This window comes from Toxorhynchites rutilus, chromosome 1 (assembly GCF_029784135.1).
Source record: "Toxorhynchites rutilus septentrionalis strain SRP chromosome 1, ASM2978413v1, whole genome shotgun sequence".
In the NCBI taxonomy this organism is placed as follows: domain Eukaryota; kingdom Metazoa; phylum Arthropoda; class Insecta; order Diptera; family Culicidae; genus Toxorhynchites; species Toxorhynchites rutilus.
This window is the reverse complement of record NC_073744.1, coordinates 29,055,270-29,079,955: the sequence shown is the minus strand read 5'-3', so window position 1 is coordinate 29,079,955 and position 24,686 is coordinate 29,055,270. Positions and strand designations below refer to the sequence as shown.

The window sequence follows — 24,686 nt, the reverse complement described above, 5'->3', positions numbered from 1 at the left end:
TTGCCCGCGGGATCACCCACTGAAGATTCGAAACATAAACCTTTCGTTCTCTGTTCTCAGTGGAGTTCAACTTTGACTTAGTTTCAATGGCGAAATCGAAACTTGCTTACTTCGTGTTGCAGCTGCTTCTGTTGTTGTTGTTCATGAATAAGCGCAAACTTAGCTATTCAAGATGGATGAACCAATTGTATCGAGCTCTCTGTGGCTTTTGTGTTGTGAGTTAAACTATCAAAATGAGGAAGGCATGAGAATAAAGTCCTCACTCTCGACACACGATTCTGATGTAATTTCGACGTTTCTTGGTGGAAATGTAGTCGTTCTAGTGTCTTATTTTAGCTCAAGGTGGGTAACATGTTTCCGAACTAAACCATTGTATACAGTGTAACAAACTGGTCTCTCATAAGAGGTCTACATATGGTATCTTTATCGGTTATTTTGCGGATCATTGCATGTGACAGCTGCAGTTCTCTTGAACTTGGTTGGAGCGATGTTTTTGAATTAAACAATTACTGTAACGTTTTCCTTGCTCTCACGCCATTTGAGGAATGTTGTCTTGAAAAGTTTCAACATAAAGATAATTTTTTGACGTGACGTGATTTCTAACCGGAATATATGGGGGTAAGATGAAAACCGCACCGCGGATCATCCGCTTGCGGATATTCGAGGTTCTACTGTATAACTACACACAAACTAGCGTTGGCAGAAAACATGTGATCCATTTAGTGTGTTGGAGAGTCAAATGCGCAAATCATGAGCTGTTTCAAAAGCTTAAAAATAGTTTGTATGTATGCGTGCAGACATCTCTTTCTGTTTTCTTTTCTCATTTCATTTGGGATTGTGCCAAAAAAAAATACATACGACGTCAATGGGGATCGAACCAAGGCCGGCTGGAATGCAAAGCTATTTTTCACGACCACGCTATCCACATGGCTAATGATGCTTCAGCAGTTGTTCAGCAAATACGTGATAATATTGCATCTGATTATGAAATGAAGTTGTGGAGTGTTTTCTAAGAGTAAAAAAGGAGCGCATGAAGGAGAACAATATCTATCTCGGTCTGGGCCGTGTATGTGGCAAAGTATACGGAAAGCTTATTTGTCTTTTGTTTCGCTCGCTCGTATTAATCTTATATTGCTGTACCATGTATATTATACAAATGCTTACCAGTAATTGTGAGTCATGACATTTTCTGTTATGTTATGTCTCATTTAATGTCATAAATCGGGATGACAAAACATGAGCTAAAAACCAATTTTGGGTGTATCAGAGAATTTCATTTTGCAATTAAACCACTCAAAGTGCTTAATATCGAAGCTGCAAAATTTACATTCACACGCGGAATCATGTTTGATTTTCGGTTTTTTTTCACTATTCCACTTTTGATCAGTATTCATTGTCATAGAATGGTTTAAATATTATAGAATAGCATGTAGAAGGTGTTCCCATCAACAGAAATTTGAAATTCATAATGCAACTATACAAATCAACCATCTGTGCATTATACCGCCACTGTCCGTCTTACCCGCGGTTCCCCTACGAGAGCGTTACGTCGCAGAAATGAAGTTTGACGGCTCAACGATGCCTTCGATTCATTAAGAAGATAAAATGTCTACGAGCGATGTTTGTTACTTATTTACCCCAAAAACTTGTTTCAATAGCTCAAATACCACTATGAAGGCAAACCATTGAAAATATTGTTATTTTTAAAGGCGATCGGCGTTATCTCGTTGCGAAGAGAAATCTTCCGAGTGCGTGTGCGAGTGCAGTTGTGACGAGCGCGCACCTATGACGGGACAATCTTTTTTACGCGAATCTCCCGAAATTTCTTGATTTGCTCGGAATTAGACAATTTTTTTTGCGCGCACTCACCGAAATGTGTTTACCTAGCACGGACTACAAATTTGGGGACCGTAACGTTGTCGTCACCGATGATCCAAGCAAGCTACGAGGAATCTCGATGCCATTGACGTTTGTCAGAGTTATCAAATACTTGTACTGAAGAGTACTTCATTCTTAAATTTTCATAATTTTTGGTCTCGTCGATATTAATTTTATAGTCCTACGTTAACAACGCGATAGTGTCACACTAACCTTCTGGTTTTTAAATTGGATTGTTGGATTTTTTATCAAATAAAATTTTGATTTGAAATTGAGGGTAAAGTAATGAATAATTTAGTAAGTTGATATGCTTATTTACTTTACCAGGAAATATATATATATATTTTACTTTTTTTTTAATTTACTAGCCTAATTTAGTAATTTACTTTACCTTCGACGCTCGGAAAGTCCGAAGTAACAAAACAGTCGTACTTCGGTCGTTTTGAGTTTTTGTTTCTTTCGCGTGTTGTTTTCGATTTAAGTGCAATTCGAAGAGTGATAACAATAATAATCTGTCTTTAGAACGAAATGTTGATGTCTGGATTGTTGTTTAGTAGTTAGTTTCAAATTCTTATCATGCAACGTAATATGACCAATGTGCAAACGCAGCAGTCAGAGCGTCTAATGTAACAAACAACTTTAAACTCAAATCACGCAACAATAGTTACGATTGGGTTTTCAAAGTTATTGTTATTGACTGCTAGTGGTGAAAGTAGTGATAAAGATCGATTATATTGGACCTTTTCAAAAGTTGTGCGAGAATTATGAAAAAGTGCCCCACAAACGACCTTAGCCGGAGTGGAGAGGTGAGGTGACATTTCGTATGGTTCAAAACATTTTTATAAATCAAGGTATATTTACGTCTCAACAAAAAAAAACAAAGTTTATTAGTAAGAAGGTAGACAGTGAAAATGCACTGTAATTTATTAAATATTTTAATTTGAATTTAAGAAAAAAAATTAAATTCTGTATCTTTGCTCTAAATCTGTAATTCTGTATATGCAGACTCTGTATCTGAAATTTGTCGCAAAATCTGTAAAATACAGAATATTCTGTATATGTGGCAACCCCGTCATCTATGCATCTATAGGCATCGGGCACAAATGACGTAACGCTAAAAATGTGTTTTTTGGACCCCCTCCCCGCTATGTAACAAAAAGAAACGCAAGACAAATCCCCCGCCCCCTTATGTTACGTAACGCTAATCTTTACACAAAGTCAAAGTCGTTCGTTCAACATAAAAAAATCAAATATCTGCCAAGGTCGGAATCAATTGTTCTTACGGAAATTTATTATATACAAGTAGTGGCATCGGAAGAACTTCCGACAAGTTCATAGGATTTTAAACAAACATGGATGGAAAATTAATGCTGACATCAGTTGGGATTGGTGCTTTCAACCCATTTGACGTTCAGCTGAGAGGAACATTGACTGGTTTAAATTAATGTTGATTTACACTACTCCTTGGTTCAATATAGCAGTTCCTGTCGTTACATTTCACTACTTGCAATAGGTCCTGGGATGTTTTTACGCGACGAGCAAATCACTTGGTTTAACATACTAATTCCGCTTCATCGACTTGGAGTTTGCGAACTCAATATATTGTGCTTTGAGGGAATATCCGTCGATCGCTAGATTATGCCACCCATCAACAAACGATTCCCCTGCATACTTCAAATGTTACGTTTCCAGTTGAGATCCCTCATGATCATGAGGAAATATTGAACCTACTATCGGAGAAGAGAAGCCATCAGACGTTCAACAACTGAAAGTTCTCGTGATATTTGAAGAAAACATTTTCAATTATTTTCTTTCTCAATTTAATTTTTTTGATTTATATATGCATTTTTTTTCAATTCTTTCCACATAAAATTGAATATTTAGAAAATTTAAAAAATTTAAATTTAAAACTATTTTTGAGAAACTTTGTGGAACATCGATTTTTTATGGATTCTCGAAACTTCGAATTTTTGTATGTAAACAATCATTTTTAGCCACGAAATATGAATCCTGACATGATTTAAAACAAAAAAGCTCATTATCAATCTCCTTCAGAATGCAGCCATTCTCGAGATATTTAAGAAAATACTGTGACGTCTCGTTGACATCACAGGGTGTTCTTATCACGTTTCGTTTTTATCACTCTCGAATTTATCACTGAAAATGTTTCGATTTTATCACGTTTTTTGAAAAATGAGAAATTATATGAAAAGTTCAATCTGCCGTTAAATTATTGAACTCGAAGAAGGAAGAATAATTCACACACACCTTTCCGACAGCCAAATTAACGGTATAGTTAATGATCCATCAGAAAAGCGTGAAGATACTGATGTTGGGAAAAGTGAAAATGAAGAAAAAAGACAGTAATCAACCGGAAAAATTACAGCAATCAACCGGAAATAGAAGCTTTGAAAAACAGAATGCAATTGACACAAAACTTTAATTCAAGATTTGAATAATACGATAGAATGGGAAGAACTTAAATTAAACTACAATGTCTTTCACACAATGTCTTCGAGAAAACTAAAGAAATTGCTATGAGAAAAGCACTGCAACTATAATTTCGTTATATCATGTTATACCGTGTTGTTTTACGTGTCCATGTGATGAATATTGTAATAAATGTTTTACTATGAACTTTGCATGTTGCACGGGAAATAATGTTTAAAACATACATATTGGAGAAAAAAATAAGAGTTTTTTGGTTTCATAAAAATATCTGTTTCGAATATATCACGTTTTCATTTTATCACGCGAAAATTTCTTTTGAGTGTGATTTGATCGAGACGTCAGTGTATCTCTCAATTATTGTCTTTTTTTCTAGTAAATAGGACCTTTTAATATGTTTGTCGTTCTATACCGTTCTATTCCGTCATCTATATATATCCCCCTTCTCTAATGGGGGGCTGCCATACTAATGAAACACAAATTTCAGCATAACTCGACAATTAATCAAACAAACGAACCCAAAATCGGCGTGTGAACGTTTTAGGGTGCAATTAATGTTTCTATGTTGGATAAACACACCACCCCCTCTATAAGGGGGGCTGCCATACAAATGAAACACAAATTTCTGCATAACTCGAGAATTAATCTAGCAAATGAAACCAAGTTTGGCATGTGGAGGTTAGATGAGAACCGAAAAGTTTCTTAAGTAGTTTGACACTCCTCCCCTCCTCTACAGGGAAGGGGTGCGATGAATTACTCGAGAACTAATCAAGCAAATGGAATTAAACATGGCATATAGAGGTTTTAGGGATCGATAAACGTTTCTATGATGGTTTGACACTCTTCCTCTCTCTCTAGGGGGAAGCTGCCATATATTTCTGCATAACTCGAGAACTTATAAAGAAAATGGAGCCAAATTTGGGATATGAGGATGTTGGATATGAAAAATGTTTCTATGATGGTATGACATCCCTCCCTTCTCTGGAATGGAGAGGGGGTTCCATAAAAATAATACACATATTCACATAAAATAATACACATATTAACGGAGAAACATGTTATTTGCAAGTGGATGAAAAATCTTGCACGAGAATTGTGTCCGAAAATAATTTGATATTATAATGTCGAGTCGAGCTATAAAAAATCATTTTAAAGGGTAGATTAGAACATCAATCAATGAATAGCTCTGCGAAAACTAAATTTTGGGCGGGATGAAGTTTGCCGGGTCAGCTAGTGTTCAATAAATTTTATGAATTTGCTTATAATTTTCAACAACTTTTCCAAATACATCATTGTGGTAAAATATATGGTTAGGAGTTACCCATTATATTTTTAAAAGTTTTAACCCACATCGTCCATATATTTTGTGAGTTTGTCTTCACCCAAATTGGAATGATAGAGTACAGGCAAACCTTTCTAGTGCGGGGGATAGGGACCACACAAAAAAAGTCGCATAAAAAAAATCATGCGAAACTTAACCAGCAGCTTTAAAAAATTCGGTACACATTTTAAAAACAACTTTTTTTGTGCGTTAGATAGGGACCGCATAAAAAAGTTTCCCTCAAGAAAATAACTCAAATCCACGCCATTCACCGTTCAATTTCTTTTTGTTTCCCTGCTTTGCGATGGGACACTTTGCCTTTTCGGTTGTGCGTGGCTGTTTGTGCTTTTAGTTGCATGTCGAAACGTGTTGCTGTTAGAAATCATGTCATGCAAAAACTTAGAAGCATTTGATGAGACGAGGGGAATGATTTCAGAAGTGGATAATTGCGACGCAAATATGTTTTTTTTTCGCACTGAAATGCATATAAACCATCGAAAAAAACTAAATGGACGATAACTTCGTCAAACATGCTTCTTTTCATACACCGCACAAAAAAACCGCACAAGAATAGAAAATCGCACAAAAAAAAATCGCACAAAAACAGGTTTTACTGTACTTTTGAAAATATTTGAGATGATTAGAAAAATTCGAAAAAATTGACTATGCATATCTTTATATATCAGAAGGATATTTAAAATAAAAAGGAAAAATTCGAAAATAAGAGGTACGCATATGTATGTTTCGCTATGAAAATCAACATTTAGATAAATTTTACAGATCTGAACGATAACATACAAACTCTCTTGAAGTATATTCGTTATTTTTACCAAATAATAATATTCTCTAGAAATACATTATATGGCAGAACAACGTTTGCCAGCTAGTTTATCATGTAAACAAGAAGTATGTAAGGTTTTATTTCTCGAATCACAGCAACCCCAATTTCTTGTTTTTATTTTTCTACCATGAAATTTTTAAGTATGCTTAAAACTCATTTTTAATGAATGACTATTGTTTTAACCAAGACGCCTAGAAGTATATCCCAAGGTGGGCCAACTTGCTAAAAGCATAAGATTTCCAAGCCATCTTGGAAATCTACTGTGTTTTGTTGGTAAATTTTTATGTTGTAAATGTATGTTGGTAAACAAAACACAATACGTTAGTGACGAAGCTCGGTCCCGATCAGTCTGTCTCTTTCACACTTCAAGCAAATAATTCCCCTTCTGCTTTCTTCCGTACTGTTTTCATATACCGCTCCCCTAACCAACTTAGATACGAAACGGCCTCACCTTAGGATATACTTCCAGGCGCCTTGGTTTTAACTACAGATGTTATAAATTTCTTCGAACAATGCAAATAATTTATTATAAATGGATTGAACCACTGGATTGGATTTTTTTACGTAGGACTATGTCTTTCATTTCTATGCCGGGGTGTAAAATCAAAGTTTCGAAAACGTTAAACGTTAATGAGTGTTAAAAGCTCCTAAATAACTGAACGAAATGGTATGATAAACATTTCATTCGAAAGATAAAATGTCTACGCGTTATATACTTGTTACTTTTTGATCCAAAAACTTGTTTCAATAGCCTTAAAACTGCTTTCAAAACAGGCTACTGAAATCACCAATCGGTATATAAGCGAGCGCCGCTCGGAGATCCAATCAGTTATAATTGAACAGCGATCGGAGCATGTTGTCGCTTTTGTGGTGAAGCTAGCTTCGTTCATCATGAAAGCGCTGATGAACGGTGTCACCAAGAGTCTGTTTGTGCATCTTAGGCCAGAAGGGAATCCATCAGGAGGAGAGTGATGCCACTGAAAAGGCGACCAAGAGAGTATCAGCATCGAAAAACGGTTCCGCTTGAGGCATCGGAGCAGCCGCCACACACACACATATACGCGCGGAATTCATTTCATTTGGTTGCTGTTCAGTATCGAGAAGATTCCGGAAAGATGTAATCGTTGCTGAAAAAATAATCTACCAGTTCCCCTTGGAATTGAAAAATACATTCAAGCGAAAGAGTTTATTTTAATGTTTTCTATCCATATAATACTGCTGCGATCGAATACATTTGGTTTTGTGATTTTTCAATCAAGTACAATTAATTAGCAGGAAAGGTTCTGAAGATTATTCTCCTATAGTAGGATATTTTCGTATCCAATATTGGATGCGCGCGCAACGGAAAATAATTCGCATCGCGAAAAACATGAGGGGCTAAGAATGCAAGGGGTGTAAGTGACTTGATCGATTTCTCTTCATCAACTTTTTATATAGTTAATAACTCAACTGCAAAAACTTTCCAATTTAAGTTTGCTACAGAATCCGATAGACGAGGTTCCAACCTATTTTCCACATTGGTAAATACAGCTGAGAATGTATTTGCAGCTAAGTTATGACCCAAAGAGAGAATCGATGTAGAGAAATCGATCAAATCACTTACACCCCTTTCATTCTAAGCCACGGTGAGGGATCGAGTGATTCATTATCTGACCTGACCTTACCTGAAACGCATTCACTTTGTTTCGATTTGTGAGGGAGCGCATAAAAGCCGATCCATCAGGAGGGGAGGAGAAGGCTGATACTCTGCATCGAAAACGGTTCCGAAAAATGATCTGCCAGTTCCACTTGGGATTGAAAAATACATTCAACGTTAGACCACGTCTTTCGGCAATTTATTACAGGTGCAATGAATCTTAAGAAGGAATCCCCGCTCTACGCGCACTGGCAAACGATGTTTACTCAACAATTTCTCAAACGATAAATGGGTGTTGTGAGAAAGGATGAGCGAACGCAAAAATTATGTAGACTGATTTGATGCAACAGATATTTTGTCTATTGGAAATGGAATACAAATCATATCACAATACAAGCAATGTATTATGTATTATACAACTTTTGTGTGATTGCTTCTTTTGCTGAATATTGTGCCTCCAACGTAACGCTCTCGAAGTCCCCCAAATATTCATTTATTTATTCATCCAGAATTGATTCAGATGCAACTAAAAACAAATGATCACTAAATCAACGATAGTCCTACGTCACCCTTGCGTTTATACCACAGATAAACTTTGTCACTTTCTTTTTTTTGCCTGAGCAATGGTCTTAATGTTGTGTCCGACACTGTATGGTATAGGGGAAGTGGGGCCATAGTGGTTACCCTAAGAAATATGCCCATTTCCAGCGTCCACATACCGCTCCAATTCCCGTTTCTCGAAGAATATTACAGTTCAACTCATTGTTGTTCAAGATAGCAAACGGCTTTTACTATAAAAATTCAAAATAGTACATTTTTCATTATTAGAAAAAAAAAGTGAAAAATCGAACATTTTTTTTGCTTGGAGGTAAAGTGGTCACCTAGTGGGGTCAAAGTGGTTACTTGCACATATCAAGCTAAATGTGATAGATGTATGCGTTTTTTTCGTCCAAATTTGTTCAAATCATGTTCGATATAGTAGGTACATGTATGAAATAAACTTGGTCTATTCACCTAGAGTCTCAATTTAAATTTTCTGATGCATACAAAAACGTTGCAAGAAACACATAACGTTCGGCAAAATGAGGCTTGGTTTAGTTGGGGTGGCATATTTTTCCAGGGTCAAAGCCACAAAAGGAACCTCTTCAAGAGCAGAATGTGATGAGGTATATTAGCTTTAGTAAACAGAACATTGTAAGTCGTTAGGCACCTATGACCACTTTGCCCCCAAACATCAAACTAATTTCTATGCTATTTAATCGCTGAGATTAAACAAAATATTTGTTCACCTCCCCTAGAATATGTGAACAGTCGTCTGATGATTTGTCCAACATATTAGATTGAATAAACTAAATTTCACGAGAAATTCCTTAGGTACCATGCACACAGAACTACGGCCTAATGGCTATCGAGAGAGCAATTTCTGCTTTTATTTATATTTTGACATGCGACAGGGTGACTCAAAAGTAATTAAATTCTTCAAACATTAAGTGACTACCAATACGGCATCTATAGTCAATAGTGATACTATCAAACAAGCAGGTGACCACTTTGCCCCCCATGACCAATTTGCCCCCACTACCCCTATGAGTCTCGCTTTTTACGATTTGAACTAAGCTCCTTGAAATTGAGAAAGAAAAGTGTGTTGATTTGTTTCGTTGCGCTGTTAGAACCATCAAATCCAAGTGAATGAGTTAAATATTCTTCCATACTAGAAATCAGATGAAACTCGTTCTGGTGGGAAAACCGTCGATCGGTGAGTGTCCGTGGCTCCTCTCATGCTCTCCCCATCTTCGTTCGTTGAGGGGAAACATCAGTGCGAGAGAAAGTGAGAGAACGAGAGACTCCGGTGCTCTCTTGAGATACCCCACACGGGGTTGAGTTCTGATGCTGATGCTTGGCTTACCGCCTGTGTGTGTGTGTGCGCGCCTCTTTTGCTGCTGCTGCTACTGATGCCCGCTTTTTCCCGAATGCATCGACTTTTCCTCGCTTTTCATCTCAGTTAGAATTTGCTCTCGTCGCCAGACAAAGGTGATTTTTCGCGTTCGAAGCCCGTGCGTACCCATCGAACACTGTATCTGAGTGTGGATGGCTACTGGCTGCTGGCCCCCGAGGAGAAGAACGAGGACCACTAACCCCATACCGTTTGTTTCCTTACGGCACCCCGTGGGTCGGGAAATTGATTGCCTTCTTCGAAGAGTCCGGTGGTCAGCGGAAGGCTGCGGATAGAATTGCGGTTTGGGGGTGGAATCGTTAGATTGAAAAATAAAACACAAACGCAGTGCGATCGTGATCGGAAGGCTGAAGTGGGGAACGACGGATTGGTGCAGGAGAGCTAGCGATAAGTGCATTTGCCAAGTTTTTCTGGCCTCACCAGAGGGTAGTGTGTGGGGTGGGGGAGGTCAAGCCACGACATCTCTACCCTTAAGAGTGTTATGTTTATAGGCTAGTTCCTGCTGCTCGGAAGGAAATTATTGATTTGCAAGAAGCGGTGAAGCTGTGTTGTAGGGTATTGTTGTCTATGGGTAGGAAAAATAGCAACAATGTTTTTCCGACACCTGCATTAGAGTGAGTCAAGAGTAAAAAGGATTGCAGGTAGAGAGGGTTTTATTTTTATGTGCAAGTTCTGTGTGCTGAAATGCGAATGACACGTTTGATGCACCGGAAGAAAGAAATTTAGGAATACATTGCGCTGAAGAATCCTACATATTGCGGCAAAATTTATACTTTGCGTGTGCTTAGCTATAGATGCTTGTGATCGGTGGTGTCATTCAGAGAAAGGTGTGAATTTCCAAGATACATATGTTCTATTTCCAGCCGTAGATGTGGAGTGTTGGACCAAAGATAAGGAAGAAAAAAGTTGAAATTGGTGCGATTTTTACTGCGAAAACGTGCAGAACGACAGATGGGGTGTTACGTAATTTAATTGGAAATTCGAGCGTAGTTCCTGTGCCAAGCAAGCATACATGCGTCTGAATTTTAGAGGCCATACAAAAATCTTCCGCTGAGTGAATTGACGTGTTGTTTTTGGGTGTACGTGTGCTACAGGAAAAGAAGTGAGAGATACAGCTGGTGAAGGCAAGTTGGCATCCGTGAAAGGTGAGTTTCCTAATTGTAATGAATTATTTTCAATTAAAAATTATAATTGAGGGCGCTTCAAAGATACTCTTCAGAATATACTATGGTAATTGGTCTCAAATTACCTCGTGACACCAACTGTCGGAACCAAATAAATTTTCACCAGGGGATTATCCCCAATTAACAAATTACAGAGAAAATTCTGACTCTGTGATATTGCTGCTGCCTTCACCTTTTCACTACAGGTGATAGTGAAATTCATCAGACAGATGAACTTGTATTGGTGTTTGGATGTTCCGTTCGTCATTGTTGAGCTCCTGTGAAAATAGATCTTGAGATCTACGGGATCAACTTTTCATTAAGCCGTCGCATCAGGCTAATCTTTTTTTCGGGGAAGACGTTGTTATCACAAAAAAGAGAAGATGAATTTAAACATTTTCATGGATAAGAACCACTTAATTGGTGCTGATCTTTGGAAAACTTTAATTTAATCTGAATGTATTTGACTGATTAAAATGTGTTCATATTTCGATGATGTATTTTGTCTATTGTCTATTGTCTCTTGCCGAATAATAACACTTGTTTTTCTGTTCAAGTTAAGGGGATATTCTAGTCTAGACATTTTCAAAAACGACGGTTTTCTAAATTTTTTCACGACCTGAAATGGTTGCCGAGAAACTCCTCCAATATTCCTCGAATAGACGTTATATTTTTCAACCTGAGAAGATCATAGAGGGAATTCATGGCTTAGAGGTTTATCCATTTCTTTCTTTGCATAATAACCATGGATAGCAGCCTCCTTGGGGTCTTTGGACCAGGGCTTGGAAATATCGAGCTGGTTAAGTAATGTTGGAAACATATTTTTATCAGTGTAACGCGTTTATTTTGCTTATCGATGCTGCTGTCATTCATTCGACGGCAAACAAATTTACAACTGTGTTCATTCATATTCATTCTGTGCTATCTGAGCTTTCCTTAAAGTTCGAGTCATGAGAATTCATTCACATTTATTCATTGCCATTGAATTGTCAGAAATGTTGTGACTGTTCATTTTCAATAACCCGATAAGTGTGTGATTTTCTCATTGAGACAGTGCCTTGCTTATTCAATTATTTTTGAAGTTACTCCGAAAGGGCAACGCAAATCGGTGGCGCAAGCGGAAATGCCAACAAAATAGCAAGATCTGCGTGCACACTCACAGCTAAGGATTGCATAGGCTTGGACGGCGAGAAAGCATTCTGCAGAATCGATCCGAGTAGCGAATGCAAACTTCGTCAGCCAAAGCTGGATGTTGGCAATTTCATCCGCTAATCCTCTAGCACAGTTTGATCCGTTTGCAAAAGGAAGCTCGAATTATTCCTATTGCGGTCGTGTCTTTTATGTTCGTGTGTTCGGAATTTGAGTCAAAAATTAAATGTTCAAAATTTGAGCCAAGAAGCATTTCTGACAAGTGGAATTGGAATTGTATATTCACTATGTAAAATGAAAGTATTTCAATGGAGGCGGAAACCTTGCATGCTTGAACAATTTAATTTCTTGTCACTATTATGAGCATTCTGTACTTTCCTATCTTCCTCAACGAATTTCTCTGTTTCGTTAGTGTCCGATGCAGATAGTGAATGAACTGGTATATTTATATTAATGAATTACAAAATTAGGGATATTTCCTTTTGCTCACATTCCGTGAACGCATAACAGAACTAAAAAGAGAATGAACAATAATGAATGGATCAACTGGGAGTGGCTTTCTGTGATTGTGAGGTTTGGCGTTGGTTCATTTTCGGTATCCCGATTGCAATGGTATAATGATCGAATGTGGTCTGACGTACAACTGGAAATATTGATGTGGAACAGATATTTTCAAGCAATGCTTTGGACCTTCTGCTCTGGTTTTTCAATAGTGCGAGGTTTTTTTTTCGGACATGCTAGTAAAGAGATTCGTCTTTCGCAGATGGAGCTCGAATCACAAACCACCAATAAGCCCTAAAACATTCCCAAATTCACACAAGATCTCCCCAAGTAAACAAAAATCAGTTCACTTTTTTAATTATTTCGGATAGCACTTGAGAATGAAACTGTCGCATCGAACTGTATTGTAATAACTCTTTTGTGGCCCGGAAAAGCGCCAATGGATTCAATGCCATCACTGCTGGATCGATTACAAGAAAGTGATGGGTGACGATTGTCCGTCGAATGGCAACAAAACTAAAACTCGTTGGCCGCTTCTAACGCTACCCGCTGCTGATAATGATATTCGTGGTTATGCTGGAACGGGTGTCTTAGCGTATGAGCTCCGTTTCATAGTTAGAAAATGAATGATGAATGATGAATTTATTTGATTTGTCGATGCAATGTTTCGCTTGTATTCAAATTATAATCAGTCGTTAGTCGCCGTTGCTCCGTTTGGTCGGAGCCATTGGAGCACAAATTGGACCAATCAAAACGTGGCACTTAGCGCGTTTGGATAATGCTTGACGTTTCATAGTTTTTCAATTGTTTATCTCAAAAAATACGAATTATAAGCATTCGAAATCCTCAATTTTTTCCTACATGTTCCGTGTTTAATTTTTCATTACCCCCATATAATTCTATTATACGGTCACAGTCAAAAATGCAATTTTTATTCTTCATGTTTTTGAACTTACCGAGCTTTAGCCATTTTTGTGATGCGGTATCTAATCTAGTAAGACACAAAACTTCAAACGCGTGTTTCTCAAAACAAGTTTATTCAAACTGGCGTACATGATATTTCAAGTTCTACTGAGCCTATTCATTCCAAATTTGATTCGAATAAATCTTTATACATCTCCCTATCGCATGGACCAATAGAATATTATTATTTCACTAGCTGACCCGGCGAACTTCGTCCCATCCAGAATTGTTTTTTGATATAAATACTTTCAAATATTCACGTTTTCTTACTAAGCGAGCGTTCGTCGGTTAAATCACAGAACTCTCAATTGATTAATTACTCTTTGGCCCTTCACAATCTCCTTTCACTATAAATTTCTCAGTACTTCTACCAAAATTTGTCATTATAATATAAAATTATTTTCAGACACAATTCTCGTTCAAGATTCTTCAACCACTTCAATCACTCCGTTGCATGGAATATATGTTTGATCTTCTTCTTCTTCAATGGCACTTATGTTCCTAGAGGAACTTCGCCGTCTCAACGTAGTATTACTTGCGTCATTTTTATTAGTACCTAGTTGAGATTTCTATGCCAAATAACATGCCTTGAATGCATTCTGTGTGGCAAGCTCTAGAATACGCGTGATCACAGTGCAAGCCGGAGGAAATTTCTTTGACGAAAAATTCCCCCGACCAGAACGGGAATCGAACCCGAACACCCGGCATGTTAGTTATGACGCTAACCACTCGGCCAAGGGAGCACCGACATGTTTGATACAGAAAGTACAATGAAATAAAGACAGCTCAAATCGGACGATTCCTTCCTCAAGTTTTGCGCTTACCAACGCATTTGACGATCCATTTATAGAAGAGTTTTAGAAAATAAAGGAGTGCGTTTTTTTCACATGAAAGTTAATTTTCATCTTCGAACAAAGACGAATTCCGTTAGCGCAAACATGGACTAACTATGTATATCACGATGTAATTGCAGAACATATGACGAATTTCATGCCAACTCGTCTTAGGAGTTGGCAGCATCACCTCAGATAGTAGTGAAACGTTGTGGGTGTAAAGACATGGGTCATGTAAGCAACTTTACATACTTGAAATATTCGAAAAACAATTAGTCTACTTTTTGGAAAAAAAACTATTTTTTTTTCTTAATTTTTTACAAAAATTTTTTAATTTAAAAACTATGATACCTACAAAATTATTGTCAAAGGATGAAATGTAGGAAATTGTTTAAATTTTCACAAAAAAATACCAAACAATTTCGCTGACAAAAAAGTTATTTTTAAAATTTAAATTCATTTTTCTCAAAAACGTATTTTTTTTAAATTCTTGAAAAATATATATTTGAATAGGCCTTACAATTTATGTCAATATATGTAATTTTTGTATGAAACTCCTGAAAACAATAATGTTTTGCTCGTAACATTTTTGTGTGTAAATTCTCACGTTTGACATGTTCTTGACATGTTTCTAAATACAGAAAAGTTAGCAGTGTATTAAAATGCGATTAGTTATACAAAAAATGTTACGAATTGAACATTAATAGATGAAAGAAAAACATGAAAAAGTTGTTGTTCGAAAAACTTTTTCCATGTAAATGTACTTATCGTCCGATGTATGGAAAACTTGTTGGAAATTTTAAAGGCTATTTATGTCTATTTCTTCCATAATTTTGAAAGCATATGTTTTCAGGAAAAATGCATTTTAATTTTAATTTTTTTTTCAATGAAATTTTTTTCCAACATTTTTTTTGTAGGTTTTTTTTTTAATTTTGAGTTTTTTCAACTTTTTCTCGAAAAATCTTAGTTCAAAAACTATAACATATACAAATAGATGGTCAGAGATTGAAATGTAGGAAACTACTTAGCTTTTCATTGAAAACTATCAAAGAATTTTTTGGAAAAAATTTCATTGAAAAAAAAATATTTTGAAAATTAAAATTCATTTTTCTCAAAAACATTTGTTTTAAAAATTCTGAAAAAAATAGATATAAATAGCCCTTAGAATTTCCAACAAGTTTTCCATACATCGGACGATGGGCACATTTACATGGAAAAAGTTTCTCGAACAACAACTTTTTAATTTTTTTCTTTGAAAAAATACTATTAATGTTTAATTCGTAACATTTTTATGTATAAATCATCGCAATTTACATGCTCTGTTAACTTTTCTCTATTTGGAAACATGTCAAGAACATGTCAAACTCGAGAATTTACACACAAAAATGTTACGAGCAAAAAATATTTTTTTCAGGAGTCTTCATACAAAAATGACTTATGTTCCAAAAATTATAATAGATAGAATGTTGACATCTTCGACAAAAGTTCACATTCTAATAAGATCTAAAACTTTGTCGAATACACTATATCGCTATCTTGACTTCAAACAAAATTAGGATTAGTTGAATTTTTTCAAAGAAAATATAAAAAAGTTGTTGTTAGAAAAACTTTTTCCCTGTAAAAGTGCTCATTTTTCGATGTATGGATGACTTTTTGGAAATTTTAAGGGCTATTCATATATATATATTTGAGAATTTAAAAAAAAATACGTTTTTGAGAAAAATAAATTTTAATTTTAAAAATAACTTTTTTTCAGCAATTTTTTTTTGTGCTTTTTCGTGAAAATTTGAACAATTTGGTACAATTCATCCTTTGACATGAATTTTGTAGGTATCATAGTTTTTAAGTCATAAATTTTTGTAAAAAAAGTTTTGTTTTTTTCCAAAAAGCTGTCTAATTATTTTTCGAATATTTCAAGTATGCAAAGTTGCTTAAATGACCCATGTCTTTATACCCACAACGTTTCACTGCTATCTGAGATGGTGCTGCCAACGGCCAGTCAAGTTGACGTGAAATTCGTCATATGTGAATTCAATTTCCGGAATTTTCCGCCCTTCCATCAGAGTTTTCCGAAAGTTTTCCGTTTTTTCTCTCCACTATATTGATCTACTTGATTGAAGAGATGAATATAACAAAATAAAGACGGCTCAAATAGCACCATCTCTTCTTCGGGTGTTCCGCCTACCAACACATTTGGCCTTCCATTTTTATTTATATAGATAGATAGAAAATAGAAGATATAGGAGTCCGTTATTTCACTTGAAAATCCATTTCCACTTTCAAACAAAGATTAATTTCGATAGCGCAAACATTGAATGGATTGACAACGCTTATCATGATGTAATTTTAAAACATATGGGAAATCAATTTTACGAATTTTCCGACCTTCCTTCAGAGTTTTCCGAAAATGTTCCGATTTTTCCCTCTATAATATTGATCTACGGGCAGAGACAGATGGCTCAAAATACAGATTGCTCAAATCGGACGATTCTTCTTCGGGTTTCGCGCTTAGCAACGCATTTGGCTTTACATTTTTATTTATATAGATAGTTTCACGATAAAAAAGCGATAAAAAATTGAAATATTAATTTAAAACACTTCATCTTTATTGATTTAGAAGATAACCGAATCGTGTACGCCATGGCACAACTTTTTTTTACTCTTCCACTTTCTCAGCTCGTTGCGTTGTTAAAAGATAATGGAACAAATAATGAAATAATTGATGGTGTCTGTACACTAGAATACCCCCTTAATCAAACATCGCCTCATCACTAGAAAAAAATCGTTTACTCAAACAGATATATGCATGTTTTTGTTCATCTTGGAGCAGTCAATTCCAACGTTAAATTTCTTTCCGAAAACATACCATTTGAGTTGTGTAATTTCAGCAATCATTTGTTTTCATGAATCCTTCTTGGAATGGTTTCGTCAAGTCTATCACTCGTCATTATTTGGTTTTCAATCGACAAAACAAACACTGTCTTCTGAGTATCAACTCTTGACAACACGACCTTTGGCGGCAACAGTTTTCCGCGGAAAAGGATACATTTCGGAAATTCGGGTGTTTTAAGATTGTAGGATAACTTTGTTGTTCAGGTAAGAATCGAATATACAGTTTAAAACCAAAAAAAAATAATAAGAGGTTGTGCCCAAGATACGACCACATTGTTGACGTAGAACTACGCTGTTATTTTATTCAAGTCGGTTGTTTAAAATTGGTATATTATTGTAGAATGCTGCGAAATTTTGGAAATAACTGTTTAGTAGAATGATTTGGTCGTCCTATAATGGTTTTTTATTTAACAATAATTCAGAATAATGTTAATTGTATACGTTCTATGGATACACGAGAACTAATAAAGAATTTCCATAATAAAGAAGTTGTTGACATAGCAATTCTAAGTGAAATATGGCTTAAACCAGGAGAAGACTATAATTTCCCAGGTTATAACAGCAATTCCAAATGAATCCATTCTAAAAATGCAGATTTTAAAAACTTGTATTTTTGATTCCAATGAAAGTGTGTATTCCGTTTGGGTTGGAGAAAATATGAGTTTTTCACAGCAATTGGGAATTTTTGAACAGGGCGTATCGATTTGAGTAAGAGAAATCTTTGATAATTTATACCTCAAAAACTATGAGTCGTACCGAATTAGTGTCTTAGAAAGAGTTATAGATTATTGATGGTTGAATATGAAAAAAAAGTAAACTGAGAAAAAAAATTAGTACTCTTTTTGTTATTTACAAAATAAAAAATAAAAACAATTTTTGACGAAATTGGTGGAACATCGAAGTTTTAGGAATTATCGAAACTTCGAATTTTTGTATGTTAGCAATCATTTTTAGCCACAAATTATGAATCCTGATGTGATCTAAAACAAAAAAGGTTATTATCAATCTCCTTCTAAACGTAGCCATTCTCGAAATATTTAAAAAAATATTTCTAATTTATTGTCTTTTTAATAGTAAATAAGCCCTTCAAATATGTTCATGTTCTACCATCATGTTCATGAGATTTTATGAATTTGCTTATAATTCCCAACAACTTTTCCAAATACATCGTTATGATAAAGACATATGTTTAGGAGTTACGTTACGAAACATTCGAAGACATGTGTGTTAATACAAAACGTAGCGAAACTAAAAAATCTTTTTTATCTTAATACAAATTTCAATCAATCAAAAAAATTGTTGGAAATTATAAGCAAATTCATAAAATTTCGCGAACATGACGGTATAATACAACAAACATATTAAAAGAGATTATTTACTAGAAAAAAGACAATAAATTAGAAATATTTGTTTTAAATATTTCGAGAATGGCCACATTTAGAAGGAGATTGATAATAACCTTTTTTTGTTTTAAATCACATCAGGATTCATAATTTGTTGCTAAAAATGATTGTTAACATACAAAAATTCGAAGTTTCGAAGATTCCTAATAATTCGATCTTCCACAAAGTTCGTCAAAAATAGTTTTACCATCTTGGGCCCATTTTTTAAATTTTCTGCATGACTTCTATTTTGTATGAAAAAATTTAAAAAAATATGTATTTTGGATATTGCAAATTGAATGTTTATTTTGTAAATAAAAAAAGAGTACAAAATTGTTTTTCTCAGTGTACATTTTTTTCATATTCAACCATCAATACTCTATAACTCTTTCTAAGACACTATTTCGGAACGACTCATAGTTTTTGAGATATAAATTATCAAAGATTTCTCTTACTCAAATCGATACGCCCTTTTCAAAAGTTACGCTTGAGTCAAAAAATTCCCAATTGCTGTGGAATTTTTGTGCTCCATATTTCCTCTAACCCAAACGGAATACACACTTTCATTCGAATCAAAAATACTCATGTTTTGTCATTTGTCGATTTCATTTGGAATTGCTCATAAGTTACGACCCTTTCTGAAATAGACCTTACATTTGTATAACCCACATTAGCTTGCAAATCAGAATGGACAGTACTAAATTAAGACTTCTCTAGTAACCCAAAATCATCAAAATAGAAATTCAAAACTCTGCTTACAATAATAATCCTCAATTTGAATTCTTTAAACAAGAATCAAGCAGTAGAAAGAATAATTCGATTTCAGTCTCAAATAATTTACATCCCTGAAGATATTTCCCCAATTATAGCAGGACAGATAAATTCATCTACACATAGTTCTAAACAGGGAAATGTGAAGAAAATACCTAAACCTTGGTGGACCAAAGAAATTGAGGATTTATTGAAATCAAAAATTTCAAATACGAATTCTAGGTGGTGGAAGTCCAGCTGAGAACAATTCAATCTTACTAAACGACTCATAATTAGCAACAAGATTCATGAATCAAAATTTTCCTTCGATATCCGCGGAAATTAACTATGTACCTTCCTCGAGTCAACAAAATTTCAAGATGTATTTCAAAGATATAAGACAAATAATTTGTTCAAAAAAAGATCATTCTACTCCTGGACCTAATCTTCTCTCATTTTATATACTAAAAAGAATAAATTTAAATCTACAAATAAGAATCACGTAACTGTTAAATGAAGTAAAATACCAGAGGATTGGAGAGAAAGTAGAACTGTACCATTACTTAAAGCAGGTATGGACTCGAATGATTGCAACTCTTATCGACCGTTAGCTATGATGAATTTACTATTAAAGCTTATAAAATGTATAGCCAAGAAAGAATTGACTGTCTATGTAACAGAAAACAATATTCTTCCAGAAAGCTCATTTGGCTTTAAGAGAAACACATCAGCAATCAATTGTGTCAATTTTTTAGCTTCAATGGTGCAACCAACAAAAAGAGAAGGCCTGGTCATGATTGCTACATTCATTGACCTGTCAAAGGCTTTTGACAATGTCAACATAGAAAAATTGTTGAAAACGCTACGAAATGAGAATATTCCTGATCATATAACGAATTGGATATTCCATTACTTGAAATATAGAAAGACAATGTTGGAATTAAATAATGGCATTGCAGTAACTCAAACCACCAACAAGGGATTCCTTCAAGGATGTCCATTGTCACCCATCTTATTCAATCATTACACAAAAGTTGTACATAAAATAATTCTGAAAGATGCATCGTTAATACAATTCGCAGACGACTTTACTACAACTATTGCAGCATTCAGTGTACCAGTTGCAGCTAATAAAATGAACAATTTTTTATCTAAATTGAGAGTAGAGTTCAGAAAATTAGGTTTTGAACTAAATCCACATAAATCAGCCACTTTAGTATTTACTCACTAATTCAATCCGAATATGTTGCTAGCAAGTAACGTTAAAATAAAAAAAAATATTTACACTCTTGGAAGCAAACTCAAAGTAAATGACGCAATAAATAACCTTAAGAAAACTAATCTTTCTATCACAACACAGAGACAATTAGTAACAGAGTTAATCGAGACAAAATACAAAAACACTTATCAAATATATACAGATGGTTCATTGATAAACTCCATTCCAGGTTTTGGTTTCTATGATTCAACAGAAAAAGTGTCATTCAGTCATAGATTAAAAACAGGATTTATAATAATAAATACAGAAATAGTTGCAATTATCAAAGCAATAGAATATGCGGATACAAAATCTTTAAAGAAATTAACAATCTTCACAGATTCTTAAAGTGCCTGCACTTTGCTTAGAAATTCTAAACAGACAGAAAATTACTTAATAAATTTATTGATTAACATTGTTGAGGATTCAATGATAGAAATATATACAATAACGCGGCAAAATTAGGAATCACTAGAAACACAATACAACAGCTAAATTTCACGGTACATAATATCTTGAACGATATTGAAATCGAAACGGAATATATATGGCAAGAGAAATACTCACTGATTTCAACTGATAAAGGAAAATTTCATTTTGAGCATTCAAGAAAAATGACCACGAAGCCTTGGTTCAAAAATGTGCATTTCAGAACATTAGACACAATTATGTTATCACGCATCAGGTCCGGCCACATGATTACAGAAAAAATATGTCAATTATTTGTACAGTTTTGCTCATAAAAGACGATTATTGTTTATTCATTCTAAAGAAAGCATAAATTCACGTTTTGTTTTCTAAGTAATTCAAATATGTGGAATCAGGGTGGACATTCGTTTAGCCGCATCCTAAAATTTCAATAAAAGAAAATTTGTGCGGCAAATTTCGAGTCCAATCGGTAGCTAATATATAGTATGTCCACCTCCATTTTGGATCACTTTGAAAACTCGATTTGGCATCGAGTCAGACAGCTTTTAAAGTGTTGCCATATTGATTATAGCCCAACATTCTTAAATTACTGCCTTAAAACTGGAAATGTTGTCAAATTGTCATCTGTTTGCATAGACAATCTCAGCCAAGATTCTCCATAGGTTTTCTATGGGATTGCAATCGACTGCCAGCAGGTCATTCAAGAAGCGCAATGTCCTTCTCGGCAAACCATGCCTTCGATTGCGTGGAAACGTGGATCTATGCATAATCCTGCTGAAAAAACGACATCCTCGGTAGCGTTATTCTCAATATGGCCAATCAAAACGTCCTCCAGTAATTGAAGATACTTTTCGGAGTTCATTCGGGTTCATTGCTGTGATAGGAAACGGCTCCCCACACTGTCAAACTTCCGCCCCCAAAGTTTCGCTTCGATCTCACGACATGCCGTTGACTTAAATTGTACCAATAGCAACTGTAACAGTCCGGACCATCCAAATTGAACTTTTTTCGCCGTAAAATACAACATTTCTGCATTCTAGTTTCCATTCCATGTATTGCCGGGCGAAAATGAGATGGTTCTGCTTATGGGTGGCGGTCAGTTTCGGCTTCCCTTGAAGTTTCTTCCACATGATGTTTGGTGATTCATTAAAGATGCGCGCAATATGCCTCTTCGTTACTGGAACAACCGATTCTGCCTTTATGTATGAACAGGACATCGTTTCCTGGTTGCTTCGTGTCTTATTCGACCTTTAAGACGCAAAGTAACTTTGGTGTTCCCATTTATTGGTCGTTATATCCCATATTTCTGGCACTATTCAAAGAAATTCCGTACCACTTTCTCAGATAGACCAATTTTTGTTACGATCGAGCGATTAGAAAACTTTTGTTCACTGAATATCTTTATTATTTTCCGCCTCTCTTCCGTCAATAGAATACTTTCGCCATTCATTTAAATTCTACGTAAATCACTAATCTGACCAACTTCTTACATTGCACATCTAATATTTATCTTGTAAATTGATCATTCCCAAGTATTTTTTCAAAAAACACAGATAAAGGCTTGGTGATTATGCGAAAACTCGATTTTTATGCCCTGCGGCTAAACGGATGTCTTGGGAAAAAACGACGTTTGAATGTTTATATCCACCGATGCCGCCTTGTGTGTGTGTGATTGTGACGCATGCCCTTTCAATAAAAGTGACTTAAATATACTATCACTACAGCAAATAAGTATTCCGATAAGAAGAACATTCCTAGTTGTTTTGTAAGTGTTTAAATTTTTTTTCGAGTGCGACTAAACGAATGTCTACCATTCAATCAGATCTAGATCTCCAATATTGATCAATAAGATACCCATTCAAACTATTCTAGCTAAAAAAGACGAAGTAGAATATAAAGCAATAGTTCTATACCTAAAAATAAAAAAATATGTTTGAGGTTTTATATTTTCAATTCAAATCTATTTAATTCTATTAAGAAATCTTGGCGCTAAAACACAGTACAAACGCTTCCATAAACACTACAGAGGAATCAGAATTCGCGTTCGTTTAATTAAAAAAAAAAAAAATGTGCAACACTTATTTCACAAGACTTGGCTCTATGGATCGATAGGTGACAGCTAGAAACAAACAAAAATGTTGGACATGTACCGACAAATGGTTAAATAAAAGTCAGAAATACGTGTTTCAAGTAATTAAATGACATGATGTGAAAATTTTCAGTCAAAATTTATAATTTTAAAACAGCCTAAGTGTCTTCCAACCCAATAGAGATTGCACTAACGAGTTTGGGACCCAAATTATGGCCCCTAATTAAAAGACGCCACCAGAGCGCCGTTGACGCGGCTAGCGTTCGTAAACAATTATCCATCCCTGGAAGGTGCCACAGTTGATGCTGTATCATTTATTATAGCTGTTCAGGGACGCCATGATAGGTGGAGCACGTGGATTGCGTGGTTGCGTTGTTGATAAACAACAGAATGATCGAATATGATTAGACAATACCTAGATTGACTGGAAGATGCAATGTTTATTCGTCACTTCCAACGCGGTGCGTAAACAAATAAAAAAATCGAATACAGACAACTTAGAGGAGAGACAGCAATGTAAATCGATTCAGAAATAAATTTCAATTCCCTCGTTCTCTGCGAAGTGTCACAACACGGCGTCGAATTCGAGCGCACGCGACGATGTGTAACTTGATGAAAAATTGACGACGAAATTGCATTTTTCCTCCCAATTCCCCATTTGCTGCATCAGCAGTTTTTCTCGTCGCTCATTCGTCGTTGTCGTTACCACTTCTCGGCTGCTGCAATTTGTACGATATGTGCATTTGCACACCCTGCAAAAACGGAGGAAAAACGTTAACTAATGGGCGGCTGTGGGCGCGCTCGAATCAACTGCAGCATTATAATTTTAGCTCGACTGATAATGATGATGATTACCGGCATCGGGGCTTCGTTAACGCACACGAAATTTCTGGGAAATGGCTGCTGACTGCAAACACCTTTCCACTACTCGGTTGTTTATATCGCCAACGACCATCGACCTCAATTACACCCCCCACATTCAGTGAACCGTAATCGCATTTGTGACCGCTGCCGTTGTAGCAATAGCCATTACCAGCGGGCGCTGTGATAGCTGTATTAACGATATCGCACTCTGTTTTTCTAAGCCCGTCTTCGGTGTGCTTTGCATTTGGTGTGTATAGGTGTATATTTGTAGTGGTGTCGGATAACGCTTTGTAATTTGAATGCGCAAACTGTGTGGTGTTATTGTTGACGGGGTG

General features: G+C 35.5%; 1 protein-coding gene across 2 annotated transcripts in view; it reads left to right on the top strand.

Moving 5' to 3' along the window:
* The first annotated feature begins 10,102 nt into the window (after positions 1 to 10,102).
* The window catches only part of LOC129764240 (5-hydroxytryptamine receptor 1-like), a 201,156-nt gene continuing 186,572 nt past the window's right edge, over positions 10,103 to 24,686 (top strand). The window contains exons 1-2 of one of the 2 annotated variants that reach the window (XM_055763138.1): positions 10,103 to 10,155; positions 10,942 to 11,223. The gene's annotated coding sequence lies outside the window, so the exon portion shown is untranslated. Of the gene's footprint in view, positions 10,720 to 10,941; positions 11,224 to 24,686 lie in introns of both variants that reach the window. The other variant, XM_055763129.1, reaches the window with a different exon arrangement.